The 13,763-nt window shown below is 46.2% G+C and overlaps 1 non-coding gene across 1 annotated transcript; it reads right to left on the minus strand.

Annotated features, from left to right (window-relative positions):
* Positions 1-2,523: 2,523 nt before the first annotated feature.
* TRNAR-UCG (transfer RNA arginine (anticodon UCG)) lies at positions 2,524-2,596 on the minus strand. Its single transcript has one exon. It is a non-coding gene; the product is annotated as a tRNA-Arg (tRNA).
* Positions 2,597-13,763: the final 11,167 nt, after the last annotated feature.

A 13,763-nucleotide genomic window follows, 5' to 3' on the forward strand; every position in this document is an offset into this window, starting at 1 on the left:
ATTCTCCATTTGAACGTCATTGCCACCAGAACTGCTGCCTCGGTCTGCGGCCCCGTGTCCAGAAGGCCGAGCGTACGGCTTCTCTTCCCGAGAGCTGAGATTTGCGGGCCTTACCAGTAAACGACCCAGCGAAGACCTTTAACGATTTGTTTTGCCTCGGGGCCCTTATGGTTGGTCGCAAGGGCGTAGATATCGGGATAATTGCGCACCTCCGCGTTCAAGCAGTCGGCGGAATCCCATGCGGCTGCATAGGAGAGAGAAAGGGAGCACTTAGAGGAGGAGATAATCCCCGGCCGCAGTAAGACACATCCGGAAATCGATGGACGAGAACGGCATTTCCCACCTCCGAGGCTAGAAAAAGCGCCTGCGGTCGTGATTTTCAACTGTGCGGCTCAATGCCTCTTTCTACGCAAGCAGCGCAGCAGCTGATCGCACCACGTATTGTTCTCTTGGGGCTGTTTTAAATGCGCGGATCAATTTCAGTTTCCTGAGGTTGGCTCCCTCACTCACCTCTTGTTATGCTTTTGGTTTGTGCTATTGGTTCGAGCATTGTTAGCGCGTTGCCCTTACAGATGGCGATGAACTCTACGGCGAGCCGTATGCGCTATGCATTTGAAATTTGCTTTCGATGCGCGCGACAAGTTTATTGGCTCTTGTTACTGCACTTCTTTTTCTCACAAAATATTCTTGCCTTTGATGTGGCTGCCGCGCCTTCAGAGCATGTGGATGTAATACTAAATGTTGAACGTTTACATTTTTAGAGTGTAAGAGGATGAATTTAATCGACATAACACTGTGACGTATTGTAGCTATGCAGTAGCCGCTTTCCTCTCATTGATGAGCGGATCGTGTCATGAAGCAGTTTCAGAGGAAGAAATTTGGCGTAAAAAAGGACTAAGAGATCTGTTAATTATTTATTTATTGGTACATACTGTCAATCCCATATGGGATTATAACAGGAAGGGCATAAGTTGAATAGTCTAATAAATAAGCACAATAAGGCAAACAAGCATAACACAAGGGTAAACACTCAACGTTGTGAGGGTAAGATGTTTAACAAGAACTCAAGAATAGAAGTAAAAGTGTATAAACTTTCAAATGGATGGAACAGACAACAGAAATCAAGTCATGATGGTGATAATGGTGAGTAGCAGTGATTATGGTTATGAATTTTAATGACACAAGGACCAGGTATGGTCAACGAGCACCAATGTCAAGAAAATTAAACTCTGAAGGAAATTCTGTTAGAGCAGGAAGGAGGGCTGATTAACGACTGGACTTGTGAAACATTCGTCATGGTCTGGTGCACTGGCGGCGGATGTGTCGCTGGTTTGGACTATACTGAATAGTAATACCCTCCTGGAAAAGACAAGAATACAAACTTTCGTTTCAATCAGTTTCATCGTTTCATAAAAATTTACAGCCTGGGAGTAAAAATTTTTGAACGCCCTCGTAAACAGGAACAAGTTACAAAATGAATCGTCTCTCTCTCACTCATAATTCGTTACTGCGGACTGCATGCGCATCAAGCGGAGGTATTATTTATTTTGTGTTGCGTAATTACGTTTAAAAACTGATTGCTTCATCTGCTACGATTTAATGGCGTCTGAAGATTCCGACTTCTTTTTCGTCATAAGTCAATCGAAGAAAGGTTGCTTTGTTACTGGAAACTGTACTGGCGAGGAATGTTTTCTTCTAGCTTTGCCTTATGAATAGACGGACGGAACTTTCGCTACTGTCTTAGGACACTGGCCTTGTGGAGCAGAGACAGAGACGCAATCACTTAAATCGGTGACTCAGGCGGAGCAGTTGCCAGCAGCCACTCTAAGACTAATCCCGGCTGTGCATTTACATCACCACCACCACTACCACCAACTTTCGCATACCACCCAGCCGTCGCTACTGAAGGCAAAGTTCCAAGAATAGGATAATAAAAATGTTTATTGAATCTTCTTGTGTTTTGTTGGGATCTGCAAAACGTCACTAATAGCTTGCACTTGGGCAGGAGTCCGTCACCTGACCAAGATCGTGGCCTGCCGGATGATCGGTCTTCCCATGCTGGAGTGTATGTGTGTCCGCACATGTGAAAATGCGAACCGTGTGTCTGGGTTCCTAGTACCCATATCTCTGTGGGTCCCACTTTTAAGGTGAAGGTTAGCTTTGAGTAAAGAAAACTAATGAACTAATGAGTGCAGTCCATAGAAATTTTGGTAACTTGACAGATCATGCGTGGTTCAGATATATGCTAAATATGCGTTTCTTTTTGCTGTAAGACCGTAAGGTAATGAGCCTGTAGTGTCTGTATTTTACGTCATTTTTGGTTGTTTTTAGAGCGCCTGTTCTAAATAGCTATCCACTGGGGATAATTTCACCTTGGTGTAACTTAGATACATTATAATAGGCGGTCGCAAAAGGTAACAGGAAATTCTTATTTTTCTGGTCATTACACAACTTATTTCTCCCGATAGTAGTGCACTGGCTAGACAGGAAGCTGCGCTAAGCAGACAATATAAAAAACATCGTCGTCCGCGACATGACTCGAACCTGCAATCTTCTGACCCGAAGTCAGACGCCTTATCCATTAGGCCACGCGGACAGGACGGACAGCGGTGACGCTGAGGTCGGAGTGGCATCTGTAGCTAGACAGCGCTTGTCAAGTTGCGCGCTTCACAGCTGTTACGGCAAAGCGTCGTATACACAGTACTGTGGTTGCACAAGCAGCTTGTGTATTTCAAAAAAAAAAAGAAAGAAAGAAAAGGCTGTAAACGTGATGGCTCTGTTACTCTTGCTGTTTCTGCTAAATGGGGGAATGCACTCCTTTTTACTATCGTTTTCACCCACAGAAACTATTTTATTATGTTAAGAAATAATAACACAAAATATATCATAGAATCGCAGCGCTAGAAGACAAGGACACAGGGAGGACACAAACACACTGTCCTCCCTGTGTCCTTGTCTTCTAGCGCTGCGATTCCATGATGTTCGATCGCCACCAACTCGCCCAGCAACATAACCTGCACAAAATATACACCGATATCTTCAATCGTGCAGTCAAATTCGTGCTTCAACGTACTTGTGTTCTCAAGTTGAAAAAAAAAATACATTCTCTGAAACGGTAGTGTCTGCCCATGATCTTCACTTTCAACCATGGATTTATTGCAATAAGATTGGAAATCGGTTTCAGCCGAAAGAACGAAGGCCTAGAGTCGTTAGAGTGATTTAAAATTAGGTCCAACGAAGCTCATCCGAACGAAGACATGACGGCAGGTTCGGGCGCATGGAGTGTTCTACCCTCCCTCACCCGCTCACCTGCGATGTACACCTTAGTTCTTCGTCTCCACTTCTGCCGAGTACCCGGGTTCGAACCCGACCTCGGCGGCCGCGTTTCGATGGAGGTGACGAAAAAAAAAGGCGCCCGTGTGCTGTGCGATGTCAGTGCACGTTAAAGAACCCCAGGTGGTCGAAATTATTCCGGAGCGATGCCACTGCAGCATTCCTTTCTTCTTCTTTCTTTCTTTCTTTCTTTCTTTCTTTCTTTCTTTCTTTCTTTCTTCTTTCTTTCTTTCTTTTCTTTCTTTCTTTCTTTCTTTCTTTCTTTCTTTCTTTCTTTCTTTCTTTCTTTCTTTCTTTCTTCTTTCCTTCTTTCTTTCTTTCTTTCTTTCTTTCTTTCTCTTCTTTCTTTCTTTCTTTCTTTCTTTCTTTCACTCCTACCTTCCTCCCTTCCCCGACGGCGCGGTTCAGGTGTCCACCGAGATTTGAGACAGTTATTACTCCATTTGCTTTCCCCAAAACCCACAAATTTTTTTTGCGCCTTACGTGACCGCTACGTTATGAGCGCAGGCTGCTTCTTCCTTTCTGGTTATTGGGCCGTTACATTCATCCGATACTGCGTTCCTTCGCACCTCCCCCCCCCCTTCCGCTTGCACTCTTTCGCAGATGGTAGCGGAAGGCTACGCAATTGCGGTCCAGTGGATCAAGTGTAAGGCTGAGAAAGCAGCGTATGCCAGCTAACACGCATAAGACGTTCTCAAATAGAATGCCTTTTTAAGTGCTCTTTTGCTCTCAGTCGTCTGCTGAATCGGATGAAACTTGTTGTATTTATGAGAAACAGTTGAAATATAGCAACTATTGAAAGTGTAATTGTGATATAGGCTCAACGCTAGCTTTAACGGAAGTTTTTCAGAACAGAAATGAAGAACAACTTTTTATTGTTTTTTTTTCATGTTAGGAGGGTGGTCCTGCCGAGTCTAGCAGTTCAAAGGCGGTTGCGGCCTGCCAGACCCTCTTCACCAGCCAAAGCTGGTGTGAGGGGTCTGACCTCCTCCCATTGCTCGCGACATCCTCTGCTGATTTTAAGCTCCGAGTTGCTTTCCTCACATGCCCAGACCATGTCGAAAGCAGTGCAATAGAGCGGAAATCTGGAGCAGCGCTGTTTCGCGACTGAAGGATATTGCCGCCAGGTGTCCCTGGGCGGCGCCTTGAGTACAAAGAAGTGAGAGACGCGAGTGCTCTCACTTGCTCTCATACACAAAGGAACGCCTGACGAGTGGAAGTAAAAAAAAAAAACCATAAAGAGTCCTAATTGAGAAACAAAACGAAAACAGGCCTAAACCTTCAGGTCATTGTCATGCGTTGTGCTGATGTCTAATTGTCGCTTGCCTTAGTGCGACTGAAGGCTTGCTGTGCAGGTAGTCTTGTTTTATATTATGTGGAAGGCTTCAATAAAAGCAGACCTATACACACAAACAGTACAAAGAAAAACAATCGAATCAGATATTAACACGACCAACCTCGCGGTGTAATCACAGGGCCAAAAAGAAAGTAACGAATTAGAAAATACCAGCAAGACCAAGACGCCACAAGAACAGGAGCTCCTAAATGTATCCGCGATCACTACTGGCGGAGACAGGCTCTGCCTAAAAAAATCACAGGGGACACCTAATTACATTCATTAATAGCAATCATTAGAAGCTGTTGATGCCTTACATTGAGTTTTCTGTCATTCCTTCATGGTTGTGTTCGCGGACATCTACACGTATGTCTGCATACAACAAGACATCTCTTTGGGGTCACCTAGTTGATGTCTAAATGTTTCTCTGAAGGTATCTAGAGGTGGCATCGTGGACGCAATGGAGATACATCGAAACCTGTAGCTGTCACTTCCGACCTGGTGACATCATTTATGATCAGATGACGTCACCTCTTCTATGGTGACATTCTTCCGGTTTTAGGAATTAGTGACCGACGACGCATTTATTTCGAGATGAGGCTTCTAATCCTATCGCATTAAACACTCCCGCTCTTTTTAGCACCAAAAACTAAGAGGTGATTTACGCAGGCACCTTTGTTGATAAGAACGCGATATTTGTTATGATATATCGGGGAAGCTAATCCTTATGTTCATCAAGCATAGCCATCCTTTCTTAAACATAAAGACCAAATTACCTGAGAAGACGAAATCAATAACAAACGATGGACTGGCTCGAACCGTTCCGCATCGAACGAAGCTTCTGAATAAAAATAATATCAGCTTTTGCCTCTGTGGGAAAAAGTCTCAGCAAAGAGAGGGAATAGTATTTTACCGCCGCGGTGTCAATTTTGAACCAGCGCAAAAAAAAACAAAAAAAAAACAATTTCGCTGGACGAAAGGAGAACGACACAGATGAACACGGTGAGAAAAATAAAAATCGGGCGCATTCGTTTATGTCATTCTCTTTTTGTCCAGTCCATTTGTGTTCTTTGCGCTGTTCCATCAAATTTTGGAAACCAACTTGTCGAACAACAATTGTTTCACCATGCTAATCGGTAAGCAAATGAGCGGCTGGACGGATCAGCGTTAGCTGATTGCCTCGTTGGAGCGACGGCAATCAGCCATGCCCGGAGGATGGGGAGGGCTGTGTTAAATGGGTGAACTGAGTTCGTGTGTTCCAAATTACCCTTAAGAGGGCCCCAATGGAGGCGACACAGGTAGAAATGTGTGAGAGTGATGTGGGTGTGTCTGGATTTTACCAAGGGTATGTGACTGACCTACGATGAGATCGGCATCGGACACAGGTGAGTGGGTGAGCTACAGAAGGAAGCGTTTTATCTGCCCCGTCCCCAGCAGCAGGCCATCATGATATCCTCCTGCTTGTCGCCTTTCGCTGTCGACAAGCGTCGCCACGTTTCATCGTATTTGCACTGCTGCTCTGTTCGTCGCCTCGCACGCGCCTACTACGCGCGCGGAGCCCATAGGACTGATGGGCGACGGACGCTCGCCTCAGTGCCTCCGTCGTCGCGAAGCGCCCGCAGCGCCGGCCACCACTTTCGAGCGGAGCCAGCGATCCGCCCCGGAGCCGGACCCGGCGTGCTGCTCGCTCTAAGGCCCGCAACCGCTGCGGGCTCCCAAATCAAGTTTCTTCCAGTCCGCGTTCTGATTGGGCGCCGCGCCGGCCGCTCCGGCCGAAGTTCTCGCGCTCCCGCTGAGCGCTCAAAGTTGCTTTTGTTTCTTCCCGTGCTACGCCTTCGCCTTTGGACACTGCTTCGTGTCTACCTTCTGCTCTATGGTCTTGTTCATAGCGCTACTTTTGCGCGCCTCATAACAATTTCGGTGCCGTGGCTTAGTATTGTTGCATAGGAGTTCCCGAAGTACACTGGCTAACCCGGGCAGGTCTTGACACATGCACCCTTCTTTGTCCGCCGCGCGTACGAATAGTTCGTCGATGACATCTACCGTCAACGGCCACGAACGCTGTAGAGAGATGTACAGGAACGTTGCTCAAGTCAGCGCCGGTGCAGGTATGTGTGCATACGATCCTTTCCGGCTCTCTTTTATTGCGCAACACGCGGGCTTTCTTTTTTTGTTATTTTTGTGAGAGCATTTAACGTTGACTAGAATGCCACTCAACTGAACGTGCTCGCTTTTCCTCAAGAGCGATCGGTGTCTCGGCGAAAGCGTGTGGAGCTGGGTGAGCGCTGTCAAGAAACGTGCACGTGGTCTGTGCGGCTAATCCCGGATAAGGGCAAGCGCTTCGCGGGATAAATGTGCTGGCACAGGGAAGAGTGGGGGGGGGGGGGGGGGGGAGCTAATTGAAAGAAAACAGTGAGCGGTGGTCCGAAGAAGCTGGAAATCAATCCCTATTAACATTCAGTATGGCCAATATATTAGCACAGCGTCTTAAACCTCTTTTTTTTTTCTTTTCCTTTCCATTAACCGCAGCGGTGGCCAAGTGGTTGAGCATCCGCCTCGTATGTGGAAGGTGCGGGGTTCGATCCATAGTGCCACCGGGTACCCACCTGTGATACAGTGGGTGCAAGCTTTCCCCCGGCCTGGTGCTTGGCTTATTTGTGGTGAAATGGTTGGGACATGGGTCTTTGACCCCACCTTGAATAGTCGAAAACACCTTGTGCCATGGCGCTATTTGGCCTAAGATGCCCTTGCACCATAAGAAGCCACAATCACAATCATCATTTTCTTTACATTCCTGCTCGCGAGCTTTGTGAGTCAAGTATTCCCGGACGTGAAGCGCCTTTCTAATGGTAAGCTGTTAACGTCGCTGTGTTATTGCTTTCGATCCATGTTTCGTAAGCCACCTTCTGAATCAGTTTTTTGAGGAAATGATCCTCGGCTACTCGTTTTGCGTCTAACTAGCTGGCATCAGCGACAAAAAGAGAGCAAAACTACGCTAGCCTTGGCTCTTCCAATTCGGCCGAGAGGAAAATTATGCTGTTCTGGTGCGGTCACTCCTGTATGTTCTGGGTCTACGTCTTTGCTTCCCTTTCCATGGAAACAAATAATAATAATAATAATAATAATAATAATAATAATAATAATAATAATAATAATAATAATAATAATAATAATAATAATAATAATAATAATAATAATAATAATAATAATAATAATAATAATAATAATAATGTTATTATTAATATTATTAAGAGACACTGAAGTCAAAACCAGTAAATTTTTGTTTGCAGTACAAATTGACTCTTATACATGTTTTGACCATGAATTTAGTAACTTACCGTCTTTTTCAGTTTCATCCGCACATGCAAACATTGTTTTATCCCTCCCTGCAGGATTGTTTCATTTTCATATGACATATGACATTTTACTACTACTACATCTTCGACTTCACCTTCACTTCGGTTAATTGTTGTTTTGCATCCCGCCTTCTGCGTAAACATATAAGAATTTATTGCATTACCCTCACCTTTACTCTGGTTAACTGATATTTTACATTCGGCCATTTTTTGCCATAGCAAGCTTTATTTCAACATTTTTGCCTTTAACACAGGTTGCTTTTATCGACATTTTGTTATCATCACACCTTTCTTCCTGTTTTCTTTTTTTTTCATAAAGCGCACTGTGGTTTGATATCAGGTTTTCTTGTTGATTCATCTGGCCTCAATCGATTTTCAATGGTTATGCTGTATACAACCTTTGTCCGTAAAATTCCGAGACTGAGTCCATTAAAAAAAAATGTCTAACATTGAAATCATTTGTGCCGCAACCCTTCGAAATAGTCTCCCTTTCAGTCTATATACACAGATTCCAACGCTTCTTGAGGTCTTGGAAACAGTTGGAATACGCTTCTTTTGGCAGGGCTATCAGCTCCTTTGTCGTGGCGTCTTGAATGGCCTCCACGCTCCCCATTCAGCGACCATTTAGGGCTCTCTTCACACGAGGAAACAGGAAAAAATCGCATGGGGAGAGGTCAGGCGAGTATGGCGGACGGGAAGTACAAAACTGCTGCGCTTGATGAGCAATTTTGTCACGCATAGAACAGTGTGTGGCCTTGCGTTATCGTGGAGAAGGCTCCATTGTCCAGATGCCCTGAAGTCAGGGCGACGGCGTCGCAGTGCATCACGCATGCGTTGGAGCACGCGGATATAAAACTCCTGAATGAACGTCTGCCCATGTGGGACGAACTCGAGGTGTATGACACCTCTGGCATCGAAAAAAAAATATCAGCATCGTCTTTGTTTTGATCTTCTGTCGCCGCAGCTTTCTCGACGCCGGAGAGCTTGTGGACCGCCATTCGGCGCTCTGCCTCTTTGTTTGAGGATCGTGTAGAAAACACCATGTTTCGTCTTCAGCAATGATGCTGTCGACGAATATAGCACCCTTTTCTGCCTCGGAGAGCAAATCAGCTCTCACTGATGTCCACGCGTCCTTCTGGTCCTGTGTGAGGGGGTGCTGCACAAGTCTGGCATTCAGCTTTGGCTTCCCTAAGTTCTCACGCAAAATTTGGTGGGATGTTGTCCTACTAATCTCGAGAGCATCTGATAGGATGCGGACTGTAATGATGCGGTCTTGCTGTACGATTTTCCTGATCCGAGCCACGTTGTGTTCATTAATCCGTGAGGTTGGAGGGCGCCCCTGCCTTGTGTCGTCTTCCACCAACGTTCTCTCTGGAACGAACCTCTTGTGCCACTCAAAAACTCGCGCCCGCGATAATGTCTCTTTGCCGTAAGCGTCACGAAGGAACTCATACGTCTGTGTGACTGTCTTGCCAAGCTTCACACAGAATTTTATGGTTACACGCTGTTCGAGTGGACGTCCATCTCTCCACATTCACTTACATGAGAATGCGCAGACGACTAGTGGTCCAACGTATTTTCCTATATGTAGTGCCATCTAGCGGCTGCCACCGCAATTAACATAAGTAGCTCAGGTTAGCCCGATAAAAGGGCGCTACATATACGCATCAACATTTGTTTTGGGGAATCATTTCTAGAGAAGAAAATAAATCAGTCTCGAAACTTTACGGACAAAGGTTGTATTTGTCTCCCAGGTGTAATTCTCTTCTTCCTTTTTTTTCAATAGAGCAGTGCATCAGTGATTATCTGCACATGTACCAGTGACAAAGGTGGCAGGGCACGTGGGTTCCCTTCTTATATGGCCTGTGCTTTCGCTACTATTTATAAAAAGTTGGCAATCTGCGCCCATGCTCTTGGATTCGGTTCTTTCTCTCTTTCGACTCTTTGGTGTAGGTTATTTCCCTACCTCCTACGTATATGCTTCTATTCTCCTGTGAGGATGCCACCAGCACTCGCTGGGAATAAATACAGACTCACTGTGACATGCTGACATGTGCACTCACAGAGATCCAATCCACGACGTAGGCTTTGGTATGCGGCAGGGCAAACTAGCGCTTTTTTTATTTTCATGGACGTTGAATGATAGGTTGGTGCGTTGCAGCGGTGGTGGATACTCTTTAGCACATGTTCGAAGAAACTGCTTGTACTGACGCCATAAAGCTCTACAGACCACAACTACAGCGTGCACAATACAAAACACAGAAACACAGTTCACAAGGCAGAAAAAAAGCATTAATGACGGAGTGTAACCCACTGTAGATATAAAGTAATCAATAAGTGCAATAATGAACATTACATAACAGGGGGATGCAAGAACGAATAACTAGGCAAGCACATAAGAGCGCTAAATGAAAAGCACATAAGATGAAAGAGAGTCTGTGACTATAGTAGCAATGGTTACCGCAACAAACACCCATCAGGTTCCGCAGGTTCAATAGCGGCATTGTACGTACCCCGTCAATAATGTACAGCCCTAGGAGTTTGCTTGTGAGGCATGCAGCATGCCTCATTATGCATCCTCAGCGACCCTAATCTCTCCAAAAACGAATTGATTTGCGTTCTTAACCCTCTCAAGGTTTGGACTGCTTTATATGCTGGGGAGCCCCGGTAAACAGCTGAGAAGCAAACACCTTGGGCTGTGTACTTTTTGGGTGGGGCTCTACATATGTGTGCTGTATTAAAAATGAAAGCTGGTCCTAATATAAGCATACTGAAATTTTCTGTTCTGTCGCATTATGACGTCGTGCAGTGAAACGCCACTTTAAGCAACTGACTTCTCCCGCTAACAAATAAACAAGTAAACAAACAAGCGAACAAGCAAGGAAACAGGCAAATGGAAGTTTTAAGTAAGATGTAGCATGTGACGCTTAGCACAAAGAACACGGCTTAAAGAATTTACTGCTCAGTGTACAAAATGCTTAATGTACCAAGTACCTACCAAGCTATGTAGAAACGGAACCGATCATTCGTAAGCGAGAACACTGTAAAAAAATCACCAAAATTTACAGCGGCGAGATGTGGCTGCGGCCTGCTGAAATAGCGACCAGAATTCAACTCACTAGTCGGTACACCCGAGCTGACTTGTCACAAGAGTGGCGCATACAAAATCTTTTCATTCCTGACCCCATCGAGCTGACTTTCCGCCACTACCTTTCCATTTTTTCTCTCACTTGAAGTTTCCAACTGTTCGCAGTGGCACAAATCAATTCTCGGAGTGACAGGCCGGCACTCCCGAATGCTTTCTTTGTGTGTTTTTATGTCATAAACTTCCCCCTCGCAATGGGACCCGACGTTGGCACCAGACGCTCCCACTCGATTAGCTCTAAAGTGTGCAGTCTGTTTCTACTCGATTGTTCAGAATTGATCCCGGCTCCTGTCGCGGTGTCTCGATCGGTCGGCGAGGCCCTTTGCAGCGGCGCTTTGTCAACAGACCCTCGCTTAATGTTGTGGAATTTCGAACGGTTCTGCGACCACTTCTGCGGAGCTTGTAATGTCAGATCGCCATACCCATTTGTTATACGACTCGTTCCACGAGGAGTGCTGGGACAACTTCGTTCGTTCCCAAGTGACGACGGCAACAACCAGGGCCACCAATTGAAACCAGTAGAAAGGAGTATAAATCAATAGAAGAGAAAGACATAGCTTTCTTGTAAAAAAATTATATGTATGTGAAGCTGGCGGAAACTACGCTAAATGAAAAAAAAGCAAACCCTAGAGTTTGCAGTAAGTAATGAGGTCGGCAAGTTTTCCCTCTTCTGCCGGGTAACTCACCTAAATTAGAAGCAGATGGATCGTGTAATTGCTTATAAGTTTATAAGGTCCACTTCCTTTCCATTTCGACGGTATTACAGTAATTTTGTGGACGACAAGCATACACATGTTGTTAAAATACAGCAACTATGTTGAATGCACCGATGAGGGTGTCAGGAAGCGAGCTAGAAGCTTCAAAATGCCGACCAAGTCTAGGGAGCGCCATACGCTACATGTCTTGCCGCAACAGGAATTCAGAGAAATGGGGTGGAGATATTTAATGGCGGCGACTTTACGGGGTGCAGGAATGCGGAAAATGAGTGAGGGAGTCCAGGATGAGGGTAAGGAACCTTCTTCCCAAGCGTAGTTATAGAGGGAGATAGGATGCTCTTTGGCGTTGTCAGGAAGGTTGCGGTGAGTGGATTAAGCGATAACACCTTCACCGGGAGCACATACGGTGGCCTTAGCGAGGAGTGCAGACTCAAGCTTGCGGAGTGTGAAAGGGCCGTCGAAGTCCCTGTTTTTGCAGCCTGCGTATGCAGGGTAAGAGAGCAGAGAGAGGTAACATCCGCAAGGGTTGCGAAGACCTCTTCGAAGAACTGTGTAACCAGGGCTTTAGTTAGGGTTGGAGCAGGCGAGGGGGAGGGGTACCATAGCAGGGCTCGAAAAAAGGCTTCGTGTTGATTTCTCATGAAGCGCCGAGTCGAGATCGTTGCATAAAGCAGCGCATCGAGAATCCTAGAGGGAGGCATAATATACGACTATATCGTCTCGTACTTGGGAAAGGGTGTTTGGAGTTGGAGGTTACGGGGTTGGAATCTGGCTGTCCGGAGAAGCTTCTTGCGACGCTTCCACGGCCCGATGAGATGGGGTCGGGGTAAGAAGTCGGGGTAAGGCACGAAGCGGCCTCAGTGCGAGTAGAGGATGAGGTCGCTTAAGGAAGGGCGTGAGTATATTTCTTATAGGACTTCAAGAAGGTTGAGGAAAGAAGAGAGAGCGAGAGATATGCCAGTCAGTATGCCGAATGCGCTGCTTGCGGATAGGGATACGGAGAGGGACAGAGATGGAAATCATGTAGTGGTAAATGAGAGAAAAAAAAGATTGGCTACTAAGAAATGAAAATGCGGTAACTGTCACACTTCTTGATGAAAACCTCAAACGTGCCGTGAGGGAAGGAAGGAAGGTGGGAGCGAAAGAGCAAAGAGAGAAGGGTAGCTGCAGGGGCCGCCGACCACTTAAGGGAAATGAAAGCTGAGCAGTAAAAAGGTGGGCAGGTGCGAAGCGCTGGGAGCAGGTGCTCTGCCTACTGGGGAAGCCGCGGGTGTTGATGAGGGTGTGGGGAGCCTGCTGAGCCATAGCGTTGATTAGGCGGCCGCCAGGAAGGGTCTGCGGCGGGTGACCCCAGAAAGTGTTGGAAGTATTAAAGTCACCGCAGAGAGGTGCCGTACGTAGTGGAAGGCTCCGAAATAATTTCGACTACCTGGGGATCTTTAACGTGCACTGTCATCGCACAGCACACGGGCGCCTTTGCGTTCAGCCTTCACCGAAACGAGGCCGCCGATGTCGGGGTCGAATCCGGGTACTCCGGATCAGTAGCCGAGCGTCCTAACCACTGAGCCACAGCGGTGGGTAAAAATAATGTCTGAGAAGGTATACAAGTGAAAGTGCACAAGTCGGCGGTTCGAATCTTTGCCAAAAGCTCGCCTGCAACTTGACTACAACGTGTAAGCTATATGAAAAGAGAAATCGTGTAACACACCTCGAACGCTGTACGTCGAACGGTAGCTCATATTTTGGTACGAATGTAGTCAGGAATACTGACACAACAGTGAGGTGAGCCATTGCGGGATATATAAGACGGATGGGATTTATATGGTTGTCTGAAACTGCGGCTCTCGGCTTGCTGTGTGCGTCCTACGGCCGGATGA

Source organism: Amblyomma americanum, chromosome 3 (assembly GCF_052857255.1).
Source record: "Amblyomma americanum isolate KBUSLIRL-KWMA chromosome 3, ASM5285725v1, whole genome shotgun sequence".
Taxonomy (NCBI): Eukaryota; Metazoa; Arthropoda; class Arachnida; order Ixodida; family Ixodidae; genus Amblyomma; species Amblyomma americanum.